Consider the following 14,993-nt stretch of genomic DNA (forward strand, 5'->3'; position numbering starts at 1 on the left):
GCGTTTTATCCTTTTACAAGTCCAATGAAACAGGAGGCCCTTCCCATTTTACAAGGCTCCAATCTAATATACATGTTTAACATATTCCGACATATGTGTACAAGACTTCCAATCCACCACTCCTTTGGGCCCACGACCCCTTGGCCCTGTAACCAGCTCTGCCTTGCATGTACCATTTTGGAACTGAAAGAAACTGAGCTGACATGTTTTGATTGCAAAGGAAGCATAATGCTCCTCCGGGCTAACCTGTCAGCTCCCAGTGGTTTACCACAAAGCATGGGAGGAGAGGGGAAAGGAGACAGCCGAGAGGAGAGGAGAGGAGAGGAGAGGAGAGGAGAGGAGAGGAGAGGAGAGGAGAGGAGAGGAGAGGAGAGGAGAGGAGAGGAGAGGAGAGGAGAGGAGAGGAGAGGAGACCACATTCCCTAAAGCCTGCCTGTGTACTACAGTCAGTAGCAGAATGCCAGGGCCCAGTGCTCCCTGTCCTCTTCAATTGGGCCTGGATTTACAGACTGGAAAAATCTCTCTGTGCTGTCAATCACTGGATTGAATAAAAACAAAGTATAACATTGCGGTCTCGCTCGCTTTCCGTCCCCTCTGAGAGTTTGAACACGAGGGAGGGTGTCTGCATGCCGAACTGTGAAAATCTATGGCTTTTATTACCCCTCCTCCACTAACGCTTTGGAAAATTGGGATCGTTGCAACAAACCCCCATCTGGTCCACATTAGCTAAACCACCTTGAGTTTTCCTGATCATGAAATGAAACGTTGGTATATTAGAATTAGAAAATAACTCAATAGCTCAAAGCTCCTTCTTCAATCCAGACATGGTGCCACTACCTTTTCAATGATGTTTAAACAGATTTCCTTAAGAAAAATAGTCTTAACCCCCCACATGAAATCACCTCCACTTCACTGAGCCTACAGACTGTGTTTGCTTGGCTTTGTGATGGAAAGTCAAACATGCGGTGGGTCAGTTGTATATTTAGCCAGCATCTTCCTGAGCCAGCCAGGGATATTGTTTACATCCCAAATAGCACCCTATTACCCATGTAGTGCACTATTCTTTTGTCATGGCCCCATCCTATTCCCTATGTAGTGCAGTACCTATAGGGCTCTGGTCAAAAGTAGTGCACTATGAAGGGGAATAGTGTGCCGTTTTGGACACAGACATTGAGAGGTGTGAGGAGGAAGGGAACATTATAGACAGAGTGGTCTGCCTATATCATCCCCTATGTCTAACGGAGGTTTGAGCTTGAGGTATTTCTTCATGATCCTTTAAATGATGCTGTATTTGTAATGTTTCTGAATGAATAGGTGAAGGGAAGACAGAATGTAAATGACTTGTGATATGGGACCAATAGGGACATGATAACTGTAATTATAAACTGGGTGGTTCGAGCCCTGAATGCTAATTGGCTGACAGCTGTGGTATATCAGACCGAATATCACACCCTTCTGGCCTTATTCTGGCCTTATTACCTACTATCCACCAAATTACTATTTACATTTACATTTACATTTAAGTCATTTAGCAGACGCTCTTATCCAGAGCGACTTACAAATTGGTGCATTGGTGCATTTCCTTTATTGCTATCAGGGTCAGTATGATCATTTCAAAACCTCATATTCCAAACCCCAGGGTCCATAATACTGATATTTGAAATTTTTCAATGACATGTCAAAGAAAAATACTATTTCGGAAATACACTGTGTACTAGGTTTAAATCAATGAAAATATATTCTAACCTCACTCTTGGTATTTGGCATTCCCACAAAACCCAGGTATGCACCACAACAGACCAAAATGTCATAGGAAACATTGGCATTGGTATAAGACAAAAGCCACATATTCAGAGAACAGGAATGATCCCAATATCGCCGGAGGTGCCTATTACCCAAAACCCAGGTCCAGGTTGCACGTCTCTCTCTACCCAGACATATTAGGCCTGTCTGTGAATTGTCAAACACAGGGGCCAATGACTAATCTAATAGCACTGCCGTCCTGTGCCTCATTTCAAGCCAAAGCGCCTTCAAAAAGCACAGAGAGAGAGAGAGAGAGAGAGAGACCATTTCTGCTCTGACAAATCTACTCAGGACTTGGCCAGCTGGAGTGTGTACTCTTGTGATTTCCCCTTGAACCCCCACCTTCCCTTTTTCTCTCCTACAGCTACTGAATAAAACTCTAAGACTAAGAGGTCTGAGGAGAAGGTGAGGAGGAGGAGTGGTGAGGAGGAGGGGGAGGAGGAGGAGAAGGGATGAAGAGTAGGAGGAGGAGGAGGAAGGAGGAAGGAGGAGGAGGGGTGAGGAAGAGAAGGGATAAGTAGGAGGAGGGGTGAGGAAGAGAAGGGATAAGTAGGAGGAGGGGTGAGGAGGAGGGAGGAGGAGGAAGAGGAGGAGGAGAGATGAGGAAGACAGGTGAGGAAGAGGAGGAGGAAGCAGGCTTCCTACAGAAGCCCAGGCAGCCTTTTCATATCCCTCAATGTGTCTTCATTTATGTAACCCTCCACCTGGAAAAGTAATTGGAGAGAGAAACGTCTTCCTCCCCAAGAGACCTGACTACAGACATATGTTCTCTTTCAGTCTACAGTAGAGGAAACGTGTGTTTATTCCAGAGACACACAGGCTGATTCCATGTTCTCTTTCAGTCTACAGTTGAGGAAACGTCTGTTTATTCCAGAGACACACAGGCTGATTCCATGTTCTCTTTCAGTCTACAGTAGAGGGAACGTCTGTTTATTCCAGAGACACACAGGCTGATTCCATGTTCTCTTTCAGTCTACAGTTGAGGAAACGTGTGTTTATTCCAGAGACACACAGGCTGATTCCATGTTCTCTTTCAGTCTACAGTAGAGGAAACGTCTGTTTATTCCAGAGACACACAGGCTGATTCCATGTTCTCTTTCAGTCTACAGTAGAGGAAACGTCTGTTTATTCCAGAGACACACAGGCTGATTCCATGTTCTCTTTCAGTCTACAGTTGAGGAAACGTGTGTTTATTCCAGAGACACACAGGCTGATTCCATGTTCTCTTTCAGTCTACAGTAGAGGAAACGTCTGTTTATTCCAGAGACACACAGGCTGATTCCATGCTTGGTGCTGTAGTTGTAGACAGGTTGTGTTAAGAACCAAAGGTTCAGATGTAACTCTATCCAGTGCCCACAGTTAAGAGGGGAAAGTGGGGGAGGACCAAAGCACTAGACACCAGCCCCCATACTAACGACATTACAGTGACCACAGACAGCTATGAGCTGAAACACCAGACACCAGCCCCCATACTAACGACATTACAGTGACCACAGACAGCTATGAGCTGAAACCTAACCACACACAGTTTAAGAATAGGGATTGGATAGGATAAATCTTCATCAAGTTCAGAATGAGATTTATAAACCCATTAAATGAACACATTAAGATCAGCTGACAAATCACCACAATTGACTGCAAGATAAAACAATGATTTTTCTTGTCATTCTGTATTTGTAACTGGATACATGGATAGCAACACAGCACACACATACAGTCCAATAGGTGACGAGATCTACACAACATTAGACTAGCACATGTTTATTTATTGAACCTTTATTTAACTAGACAAGTCAGTTAAGAACTAATTCTTATTTACAATGACAGCCTACCCCGACCAAACCCGGGCGACACTTGGCCAATTGTACGCCTCCCTATGTGACTCCCAATCACGGCCGGATGTGATACAGCCTGGATACGAACCAGGGACTGTAGTAACGCCTCTTGCACTGAGATGCAGTGCCTTAGACCGCTGCGTCACTCGGGAGCCCACATCAGTCAAGTCAGCGTCATAATATGTTCCCTTCAATGTATTCAAAATTATTTCAACATGTTTCCAATCCAAAGAAAACACCCAGAAACCAATTAGGATGGCTGCCATTTAAGGTAGCATGGCCTGGCAAATGATCCCAACCACAGTTAAGCATGGGTCAAGGGTTTTCGATAAACCTTGTAAATTAAACCAGACGGGGAATGAGTTTAATATTCAACAACGCAAAATAGGATGCTTTGGCGACTGCATTTTGATTGGCTGTTACTTAGCTCTGCACCAGAAATGTCCAGTTGTTCACTAAATCAACTAACTCCTTATTACGGTCATTACAGCAGAGGCTGAAAGACTAAATCTGTCACCTCTCAGGAAAGTCACCTCTCATCCAGGAAGGAGGACAATTCTGTCCTCCTTCAAAGGGGTAATTGGTACATTCATTTTGGGACATTTAATGAATGATATCTACCCATTATATTTTGGAGTATATAACTGTATAAACTGCAGATTTCCCCTTTAAGGAGTGACTTTGAAATTGATTTTAAACTGCAGACACAAATGGCTTCAAAGGAATTATAGTACATTAATAGCTCAAATCCTAATGTAATCTTAATCCAGACAGTGCGTAATAATGGTAAAAACAGATGGATTGACCAGATTGTGTGAGAACAGCCAAAGCCTGATCTTGCATAGTTCCATTGGACATTGAGAACAAGAGTGCTACCCATTACCTGACCACAACCACCAGGAAAATGAAGTGTGACCGTACGTGGTCAAACCTTACCCCTGTTTTATGCAATCAGTCCATTGATGTTTCCTCGTCTTCTTGGGTCTATTGAATACTAAGACCATGAGGTCTGGATAAATCCACAAATGTGTGTGTGTTACAAACGAAGCCTAGAGGGCGGACACGGTGCAGTCCTGTCTTCCACCCAGCAGAGCAGTTGGCCCAGGGACACCAGTTCCCCTTGTCTGTTAACCCTCCTCTGACCACATTCACCTCTGATTACAACACTACCTGACAGAATCTACGGTCCAAGTCCACCCATTTAGTGTTAAAGCCATATTGTGTAATAACCAATGGCAATAACCCATAAACCAAATATCAAGGTTAACCTCTGTTTAACTTGTTAAGAGAAGGAGCAGCCTGATCTTTCATCTTAGCAGTTTAAGTAGTATGACATGATGCATGGAGGAGAGCCTCCTGTCTGGCCCACTAATGACTGCCTCAGCAGAGGAGAAATCAGACCCGGCAGCGGCTCACAGAGGAACTCAACTGTCAGACACCATCACTTCTCCCATTTAGCACTGGGTTGTAATTCATCCTTCCCAACAATCTGACGACTCCGTTTGGATTTTGTTTAGTCTGCCTGTTCAGGTCCTGTCTGAACAATACAAGTGGGATACGTTACGTTTTGTTAAGTTTGTGTTTGTCGAGGTCTTTCTCTCTCTATCTACTCGTGTGTGTGTGTGTGTGTGTGTGTGTGTGTGTGTGTGTGTGTGTGTGTGTGTGTGTGTGTGTGTGTGTATATGTTATTTTCCAGTGATCGTCATGTAAAATCAGTTTCATAAGAGAGATAAAGAGATGTCGTACTGTTTTGGACTTCAGAGAAATCCATTCCACTCACTCATTCCCCAAGATGCTGTCCTTTAGATGAGGGGATGGGATATTTCTGTCTGAACATTTGTCTAAGGATTCTTCTTCCTCTCCATAAACCCCAGAGCAGCTGACCATTTGGGACTTCTCTGTCCAGGCACCACACTGTTTCTGGCAGGTGCCAGGTTCAGTTGGGACTTCTCTGTCCAGGCACCACTGTTTCTGGCAGGTGCCAGGTTCAGTTGGGACTTCTCTGTCCAGGCAACGTACTGTTCCTGGCAGGTGCCAGGTTCTAGGACAGCACAGATAGAAGAGCTAGCTTCCTGTGCAGACTGCTTTTTACAGAAACAGAGTTTTATAAGCGTCAGAGCCAGTACATGGAGGTCTGGAAAGGACCACTGAGGATGTGATAGTGGAGGATCTCCGTGGTTGGTATCCACCACAAAATGAAGCCATATTGGAGTGTCACTTCAGATTCCAACTTGTGGTGTGTTTACTATATAAGTAAACAGTGACTACTCTTACAGCTGGAATCCTTATTGGTGAAACAACCAGGTCCGTTTGGGATATTACAACAACATAGAAGTTACTGGAAACAACCAACACAGTTTTTTCCCCTCAGACATTGCAGGTGCGATAGAAAAGCACAATATGTATTGCAATTGTTTTTACCATGATGATCCTCAGCTGGGCAACAGAAACAATAACGGTGTTGGGGCGGCCAGTGGCGCTGTTTCCCCTTACTGGGGATTCCATCTTTAAGGTCCAGTGAATTTACTTTCTACCAATCGTGACACAAGACTATGGTAGCCTGCTAAGCTAAAGCCTAGACATCAGCTCAGGGAGCTACAAGTCTTCAGGTCTCAGACAAGGTAACTCATCATGAGAGGGTCATAAGCCACCATGTATATATATATTTTGTAATCAGCTGCTCCTCATTCTGTGGCACTGGTTTTGCTCAGCACAGCACAGTTGATGTTGAAGCTGTGCCTCAGGCCACAGTACATGTGTTAGCAACAACTGCCTGTGTGCAAACAGCAAGGCTGATGTGTCAGGGCAGTCACCCCATGTCAACTCCAACACATGGGAGAGATCACTATAAAACACTGTTGGATGAGAGAAGCGTTTATGTCTGGAAAATTGCTGCAGCAGCAAAAGGTAACAGTGACATGTTCTGTCAACATATTTTTCTTCCGTTGTTGAATCACTGCCATATTATATTTTATACAAAGTTACCAAATGTTGTTTGTATGGGCCAAGTTGACAGTTGAATGATTGGGTGAAGTTGAAATGTAGAAAATGTTTTGTGTAGAATGGTCATGTAGTCCAAGCAGTTGTGTAACACTGTAAGACATTCTGCCTTCAAACAATGCATCGTCTTTCCTTACAATTGTGAATTTGCATGTATATACAGCCTTTTATTGAATTACCTCTAATTAGTACAACAAACAATGCTTTTTGAGAAACCTTTATTTCATCAGATTGATCAGATTGGAGCCAAACATCTTATTTCCATTCACCCACAACTCAAATGTACTACCGGCAGTAAGACCAGGGGGCACAGCTGCTGTCAGAATACCATTTATTTCAAGATCACTTGAAGTGAAAAATTGGTGGTAAATATCCACAGATGTACTGACGTCTCTGTCATGAATATAAGTGTGAGAGGGACTCTCTGCGGTCTGGTAGAGTCGGTGGAGCTTGAGGGAGACGACACACGAGTGAGAGGCAGGGAGATTTACAGGCCCTGCAGGGTAGAGCTGAGCCAACTCTACCTGGAGGAAGCCTCTGGCACTGACAGGCTCCTGGCTGGAGCTCCTGGCTGGGGCTCCTGGAGGCTAACCAATCACTAGAACACAGAGCAGACAACATGGAGAACACTCAGTATGATTTAAACAATTTGCCTGTGAGTGGTAAGATAAGAAGTCTGAAAACAGTGGTTGTATGTGTAATATGGATGTAAGTTGACTCCGGTAGGTAACACCTCTGGTCTGTTTCTACTTAGGTCTTAGAAGCAGTGGTCTTATTTGTAACAGAAATTGTTATACAAAGTATTCACTGGGGTAATGTTTCTGATTCACCACATCAATTTAAATATTTTTGCAAAACAGGAAATATTTTTAGACCTGCTAGAGAACATTTGTGGGTTTCGCAATAGGAGAAAGTGATATTTTCCTCACCAAAGTGTTTCCAGCACATATTTAGGTGGATATAAATCATCTGCTGTTTCTCTGTATCTTTCCCTTACCAGAACACATAACCCTACTTACCATCTGAACAGAAGTGCTCAGTGACCTCAGTGTTTTTACTGGGATTGTTTTATTGTTCATGGTGTGTTTTCTCTAAACCTACCTACTGGGTTCGTCTCAGTGCTGACCTCATCTCTGGTTTCTGTTAGGAAAGAAAGCAATCATTCAGATATTTTTCAATAATATAGGTTCAGTAGTTAAAGAATTCTGCTGTGGATCTTCTTTTTTGTAAAGCCATAGTTTGGAATCATGGTAGAATAGAAGCCAGACGAACCTCTACTGTTGGCTTCATCAGTACCATTGAGTCTACCATTGACATGCTCCATACTGTCCAAGTCCTGCTGTTCTCTGGCTGTGTCCAACACTCCATTCACTACACCCCTACAACTATCCCTACGTAGGGCCTGCTCCGTGGCTGTGCCTGTGACCTCTTGGCTTTGGATATCTCTATCTCTACTGTTTAGACTGGTATTCTCGTCATTTTCACCTCCATTGACTGTAGTCCCCTGCTCTCCGGGCACACAGACAGTACCCTGGCAGCCCACCATCACATCCTCTTCACTGTTGAGATCAATGAGCACTCTGCTGGTTCTCTCTCTCCCCCCTGTGGGGTCCCGCTGAGTCTCTCTATCCAGCTCCTCGCTCCCATTGGTTGTATCCTGCCTGGTGGTTGTCTGCATGCTGTCCACATGGTCTGGGTTTATGGTTTTCCTTCCTGGAGGTTGTTTGTATTTTCTCACATCACTTGGAGGAGAACTGTCAGTCTCGTCGCTGCTGCTGTCGTCTGTCACTGTATTGAGGATTAAGAGTCAGTTAGAACTGTCAACAGATTCCATTTAGAATTTACTCTTGGTATGAAAATCTATGGATATGAATAAGTGCTATTGGTTTAATAGGTTTTTATTCTAAGTATGTTAATTCTATGTTTGTTTAAATACACTGTTGGCCAAGGACTTCATCGAGTAGATTATGACATATCTTGAATCTCAGTAGAGGGTTTGGCGGCTGCTACAACCACGACCACATCATTTTTTTCATCTCTGTTGCTGTCCTACAACAAGACAAGGCCAGGTGATGTCATGTTCAGTCTCTTACATAGTGTTAGTTACATGTCTATGGGATGTAATTATAATAGGCTGGAATTCTGACCAGCAGAATTAGAATCCTGTGCTACCTTCTGCATTTCTGTCTGGAATGAAAAACAGTGACGCTACATCAATTATCTAGCTACCATTTCTTTACATTACATTGATGTAAAACATGACATACCAGTTTGTGTAATCTTTGTATTAGATCCCAGAGAGTCATCATCATCCTCTGAAGAAAGAAAGAAAGAAAGAAAGAAAGAAAGAAAGAAAGAAAGAAAGAAAGAAAGAAAGAAAGAAAGAAAGAAAGAAAGAAAGAAAGAGAGAGAGAGAGAGAGAGAGAAAGAGAGAGAGAGGGAGAGAGAGTGAAAGAGAGAGAGTGAGAGAGAGAGAGAGAGAGAGAGAGAGAGAGAGAGAGAGAGAAAGAGAGAGAGAGAAAGAAAGAGAGAGAAAGAAAGATAGAGAGAGAGGGAGAGACAGAATCAGAATTGGTGTGGCCGTAACAGTCTATGACATCAATATTACAGATTACTTTTCCCCTACGGATATTTCAGTGATAGATTATTTTGATATTTAATATACCTCTGCTTTCTGCTGAGTTACTTTCAGATCGTCCTGCATCTGTGGGACATTGAATAAAACAACTCTGAAAATGATATTGAAACTTCCTATATAACATTATTTTCAAACCATATTCCACACACCTGTAAGATCATCGGAGTTGCAATTCTCTTTGGATCTGGCATCTGAGTCTACAATATCTGATACATGATCAGACAATGATCAATAACACAAAAAACACATGATCAAGCACATATCAATAACACTAACTACTGACTATTGATAACTTCCCAGCTCAACCTTCCCCACACTAACCTGTTAAATAAGCAGAGTTTGCAGCCTGGGTAACATTTGAGATTTCTGGAAGACAAATGATTGCGGAGTAATGATACACGTAATGTAACATTGATTTCATTATATTTCACAACAAAGTTTGACCGTTTGATTAGAAACTAAAGGTAATAAAAAACTACCTGCAGAGTTCTCTGTTGGTCTTAAAGGACTTGGGCGTGCTGTTGAACACGGTAATAAATTAGGTCAACATGGCAATAACAGATGCTAGTTAGAAACATTTCCCTCAAACATCCAAATCTACTTTCACTAACCTGGGGTTGGATCTGGTTTACCAAAGGTATTCTCAGGACCTGGGGAAAGTAGAACAGAAAGACGGCAGATTGGGTTAATGATTTTAAAAGTAACAAAATGAGGAGAGATACAAAATGTATATATAAAGTGTGAAGAACCGACCTTTGATTTTCCCTGAGGTGCTTTGAGTTGGGGGAGCAACGTCAAGGGCACCTGTAACAACATCTGAAAATGAGGTACCTTACCAACAGCTTATTAGAATCTCACCACCTGTGATCAATTTTTGAAAATGTGATTTCTCCATCAAGACTAACAACTGTTTGTGTCTCATCATCACAAGAAAATAAACAAGTGCATTAGCATGTAGCCAACCATCTCACCATTCAAAAAGCTTAACACATCCTCACTTCTGTCTGAAAAGGAAACAGTAGTATTATTAATGTATTGAATCTCCATAACCTCAATAATATAATGTCATATACTGTATCATACCTTTTTATCACAGCAATAAAAGCAAGCTCATTGTTTTTGGCCAGTGTATGACACGCTGAACAATTCACTGGAAAAGCTTACTGGAGCAAATCGATATAGGCTGATATATGATCCTTGTTTAGGGTAAATGAGGCTTACCTTTCATTGGTACCATGAACACAACAGCCACTAGCATCAGAACTGACAGAGAACACAGGGAGCTACGAGAAAAATAAAGAGCATTGGCCTTTTCAGTTGAATGCATTCAGTTGTACAGTTGACTAGGTATCCTCCCTTTCCCTTCCCTTTTATAAAGATAGTTGTACAGTGTTAAATCTAATGCTTTGTAAGACTAAGCCAAGACAACGCACAACATTTAAATTAAATGTTACATGACCTAAATGTTACATTGTTATAAAGAATATATCAATCAAAGAGGCCATGATGCAATAAAAAAAGTGACTTACAGCTTCATTGCGGGTGGAAGTCATCACACGAGTCCTCTATCTCTTTGTTAAAAGACCCATCAGAGGTTTTATACCTTTCCTTCTAGCTGATTGGCTGGAACCACAGAGACAATAGACACAGACCCACTTTTATGAGATAGAATGGGGGCTGTGTCAGGTGTCTCTGCAGGAAACAGTGCATGACCGCGGGAATGGTTTAAGATTGAGGAATCAGATGAGCATTTAAACAAAAAGGTTTACAGTTTACAAATGACTAATTATAATATCAGTCGACAAACAACTGACTGACTTAGAAGACAAAGACTCCCAAGATGTGACTGTTCATTCAAGAGGTGTACAAAACAAAGATCTTCTCTTTCTACACTATGTTGATTATAGGTGACTGGTTCCTGTGGTCAGTGATGCAAACAAAACATGCCTCTGGCATTTCCTTGTCATTGTTACAGCAATTTAGAAGAGGGTAGGCCTACACAATGAGTGGATTAATTGATACCGCACTCTGAAAGTGTAGCATGAGCATATACAGTGAGTGTACGAAACATTAGGAACACCTGGTCTTTCTATGACATAGACTGAGCAGGGGAATCAAGGTGAAAGCTATGATCTCTTATTGATGTCACCTGTTAAATCCACTTCAATCAGTTTAGATGAAGGGGACGAGACAGGTTAAATAAAAAAATGTAAGCCTTGAGACAATTGAGACATTGATTGTGTATGTGTACCATTCAGAGGGTGAATGGTCAACACAAAATATTTAAGTGCCTTTGAACGGGGTATGCTGGGTTTTTCAGTTTCCCATGTGTATCAAGAATGGTCCACCACCCAAAGGACATCCAGCCAACTTGACATAACTGTGGGAAGCATTGGAGTCAACATGGGCCAGCATCCCTGTGGAATGCTTTCGACACCTTGTAGAGTCCATGCCCGACAAATTGAGGCTGTTCAGAGGGCAAGATGGGGTGCAACTCAAAATTAGGAAGCGTTCCTAATGTTTTGTCCACTCAGTGTACGTTGTCCCTTAGCCATAACGACCAAAGAGAAAGTATGTTCATTCTGTATTCAATATTTCTCTTATCAAAGGCATTCTTCTTTGGTCGTTCAATATTTCTCTATTTTCTAATTCTTCTTTGGTCGTTCAAAACAGCACTGTTTAATTGAACGTTGCAAAACCCTCTGATATTGCCGACTACTTTCATGACTTTTTCATTGGCAAGATTAGCAAACTTAGGCATGACATGCCAATAACAAACTCTAAACCTTAATTTTCATGGATAACTGAATTTGAATTCTGTAAAGTGTGTGTGTTAGAGGTGAAAAAGGTATTGCTGTCTATCAATAATGACAAACCGCGTGGTACTGACAACTTGGATGGTAGCGGACTATTCCCACTCCTATCTATCTAAGCCTACAGGACAGTGTGTGTCTCAGGGCTGCAGGAAAGTAAAAGTACTTCCGATACCCAAGAATAGCAAAGCACCCTTTACTGATTCAAACAGCCGACCAATCAGCCTGCTACCAACCCTTAGTAAACTTTTGGAAAAAAGTGTGTTTGACCAGGTACAATGCTATTTCACAGTAAACAAATTAACAACAGACTTTCAGCTTACATATAGGGAAGGGCCCTCAACATGTACGGCCTTGACACAAATGACTGATGATTGGCTGAAAGAAACTGATAATAAGAAGATTGTAGGAGCTGTTTTGCTAGACTTCAGTGCAGCTTTTGACATTATTGATCATAATATGCTGCTGAAAAAAATATACACTACCGTTCAAAAGTTTGGGGTCACTTAGAAATGTCCTTGTTTTTGAAAGAAAAGCAATTTTTTTGTCCATTAAAATAACATAACATTTATCAGAAATACAGTGTCGACATTGTTAATGTTGTAAATGACTATTGTAGCTGGAAATGGCAGATTCTTTATGGAATATCTACATAGGCGTACAGAGGCCCATTATCAGCAACCATCACTCCTGTGTTCCAATGGTACGTTGTGTTAGCTAATCCAAGTTTATAATTTTAAAAGGCTAATTGATCATTAGAAAACCCTTTTGCAATTATGTTAGCACAGCTGAAAACTGTTGTGCTAATTAAAGAAGCAATAAAACTGGCCTTCTTTAGACTAGTTGAGTATCTGGAGCATCAGCATTTGTGGGTTCGATTACAGGCTCAAAATGGCCAGACACAAAGAACTTTCTTCTGAAACTCGTCAGTCTATTCTTGTTCTGAGAAATGAAGGCTATTCCATGTGAGAAATTGCCAAGAAACTGAAGATCTCACACAAAGCTGTGTACTACTCCCTTCACAGAACAGTGCAAACTGGCCCTAACCAGAATAGAAAGAGGAGTTGGAGGCCTCGGGGCACAACTGAGCAAGAGGACAAGTACATTAGTGTCTAGTTTGAGAAACAGACGCCTCTCAAGTCCTCAACTGGCAGCTTCATTAAATAGTACCCGCAAAACACCAATCTCAACGTCAACAGTGAAGAGGCGACTCCTGGAGTTGCAAAGAAAAAGCTATATCTCGGACTGGCCAATAAAAATAAAAGATTAAGATGGGCAAAATAACACAGACACTGGACAGAAGAACACTGCCTAGAAGGCCAGCTTCCCAGAGTCGCCTCTTCACTGTTGACTTGAGACTGGTGTTTTGCGGGTACTATTTAATGAAGCTGCCAGTTGAGGACTTGTGAGGCGTCTGCGGCGCCGTTGTTTTGGGTCGCCTACTGGGTTCCGATCCATTGTCCTGGGTGGTGGTCCAAACAGAGGATCCGCTTCGGGAGTCGTATTCCTGGTTGTAATGTTGGTAAGTTGATGTTGCTCTTATATCCAATAGTTCCTCCCGGCTGTATGTAATAAGACTTAAGATTTCCTGTGGTAACAGTGTAAGAAATAATACGTAAAAAAACGAAATACTGCATAGTTTCCTAAGAACGCGAAGCGAAGCGTCCATCTCTGTCAGCGCCAAACACATAGCCATGCAACATTTCCTGTTGCTGCAAGATTAATTTCCTGCTGTAGCAAACGGGCTCAAATTAAGATCATACATCTGTGTTTTTATCACACCTGGACTACTGCCGAGTTATATGATCAAATGCTGCAAAGACGGACATAGGCAATTGACCAAAAACAGAGCAGCACGGTTGGCCCTTAAATGTACACTGAGGGCTAATATCAAGAAAATCAACGTGAATCTCTCCTGGCACAAAGCGGAGGAGAGATTGTATTCATCACTACTTGATTTTGTGAGAGGTATTGACGTGCTGAAAGTTCTGAACTGTCTGGTCAAGCAGCTAACACACCTCAGACAGCCATACATACCCCACATGAAATGTCACCAGTGGTCTCTTCACAGTCCCTAAGTCCAGAACAGAGGCTGGGAAACACACAGTACTACATAGAGCCATGACTACATGGAACTCTATTCCAAATCAGGTAATTCAAGCTAGCAGTAAAATCAGATAAAAAAAAACCCAGATAAAACAACACGTCATGGCACAACGCAGACTGTGAAGAGACACACACTCTACACACACCCACACATTGTAATATTGTACATTTTGTACTGTACATTTGTAAAGGTGGAGCAGATAGGCAAATGTGTATAGTGCACAATGTATTGTGTGATGTGTTTTATTTATGATGTAGACTATTGTTGTGATGTTTTGTGCATGTTTGGACCCCTGGAAGAGTAATGGCTGCCTTGGCAGAAGCTAATGTAGATTCTAATAAAATACTAATGTTTTGGAGTTATGCATTATCAAATCAACAATAGTTACGCATTAGAGTTAGATGTCCATGGGTCCGGAACGTCATACATACCTGGGGTGCATTCAGTTCGATTAAACAGTAGCTAGGTAGTGTGACGGTTTGTACTGAACAACACGTTTCCTCAAAACGTGTTTCAACATTCTTGAACAGACGTTGAGGTACGTTTTCTCCGCTTAGTGGGCGTAGTACGGTGTGGCTTGAAGCAATGAGTGATGAAAGGGCAGTGGAGCGTTCCCCAACCCACAACCCAACCCCTCCCCGGTTTTCAATTGGTCAATCAGAACAGCACCGTTTCCGTTGTGCGTTGTCCCTGTCTGGAACATCATTGGTCTTGTCCCAGTGAGAACATAGATTTATATTGTGGAAAATAACTAAGGAGGATGTACTACCATAGTCAATCAATCAACAATATAATAA

General features: G+C 42.1%; 1 long non-coding RNA gene across 7 annotated transcripts; it reads right to left on the minus strand.

Moving 5' to 3' along the window:
- Positions 1-6,841: 6,841 nt before the first annotated feature.
- LOC106600078 (uncharacterized) lies at positions 6,842-14,969 on the minus strand. Of its 7 annotated transcripts, none has more exons than XR_006759804.2 (14): positions 14,628-14,969; positions 10,806-10,899; positions 10,498-10,559; positions 10,248-10,280; positions 10,030-10,080; positions 9,888-9,926; positions 9,756-9,794; positions 9,598-9,642; positions 9,426-9,482; positions 9,304-9,342; positions 8,906-8,953; positions 7,911-8,426; positions 7,740-7,778; positions 6,842-7,236 (listed from the first exon to the last, which is right to left on the minus strand). It is a non-coding gene; the product is annotated as an uncharacterized LOC106600078 (long non-coding RNA). The 7 variants fall into 7 exon arrangements; XR_014392437.1 differs by having other exon boundaries at positions 10,806-13,677; XR_006759802.2 differs by lacking the exon at positions 10,806-10,899.
- Positions 14,970-14,993: the final 24 nt, after the last annotated feature.

The sequence above is a fragment of the Salmo salar genome, chromosome 05 (genome assembly GCF_965601325.2).
Source record: "Salmo salar chromosome 05, fSalSal1, whole genome shotgun sequence".
NCBI classification, from domain to species: domain Eukaryota; kingdom Metazoa; phylum Chordata; class Actinopteri; order Salmoniformes; family Salmonidae; genus Salmo; species Salmo salar.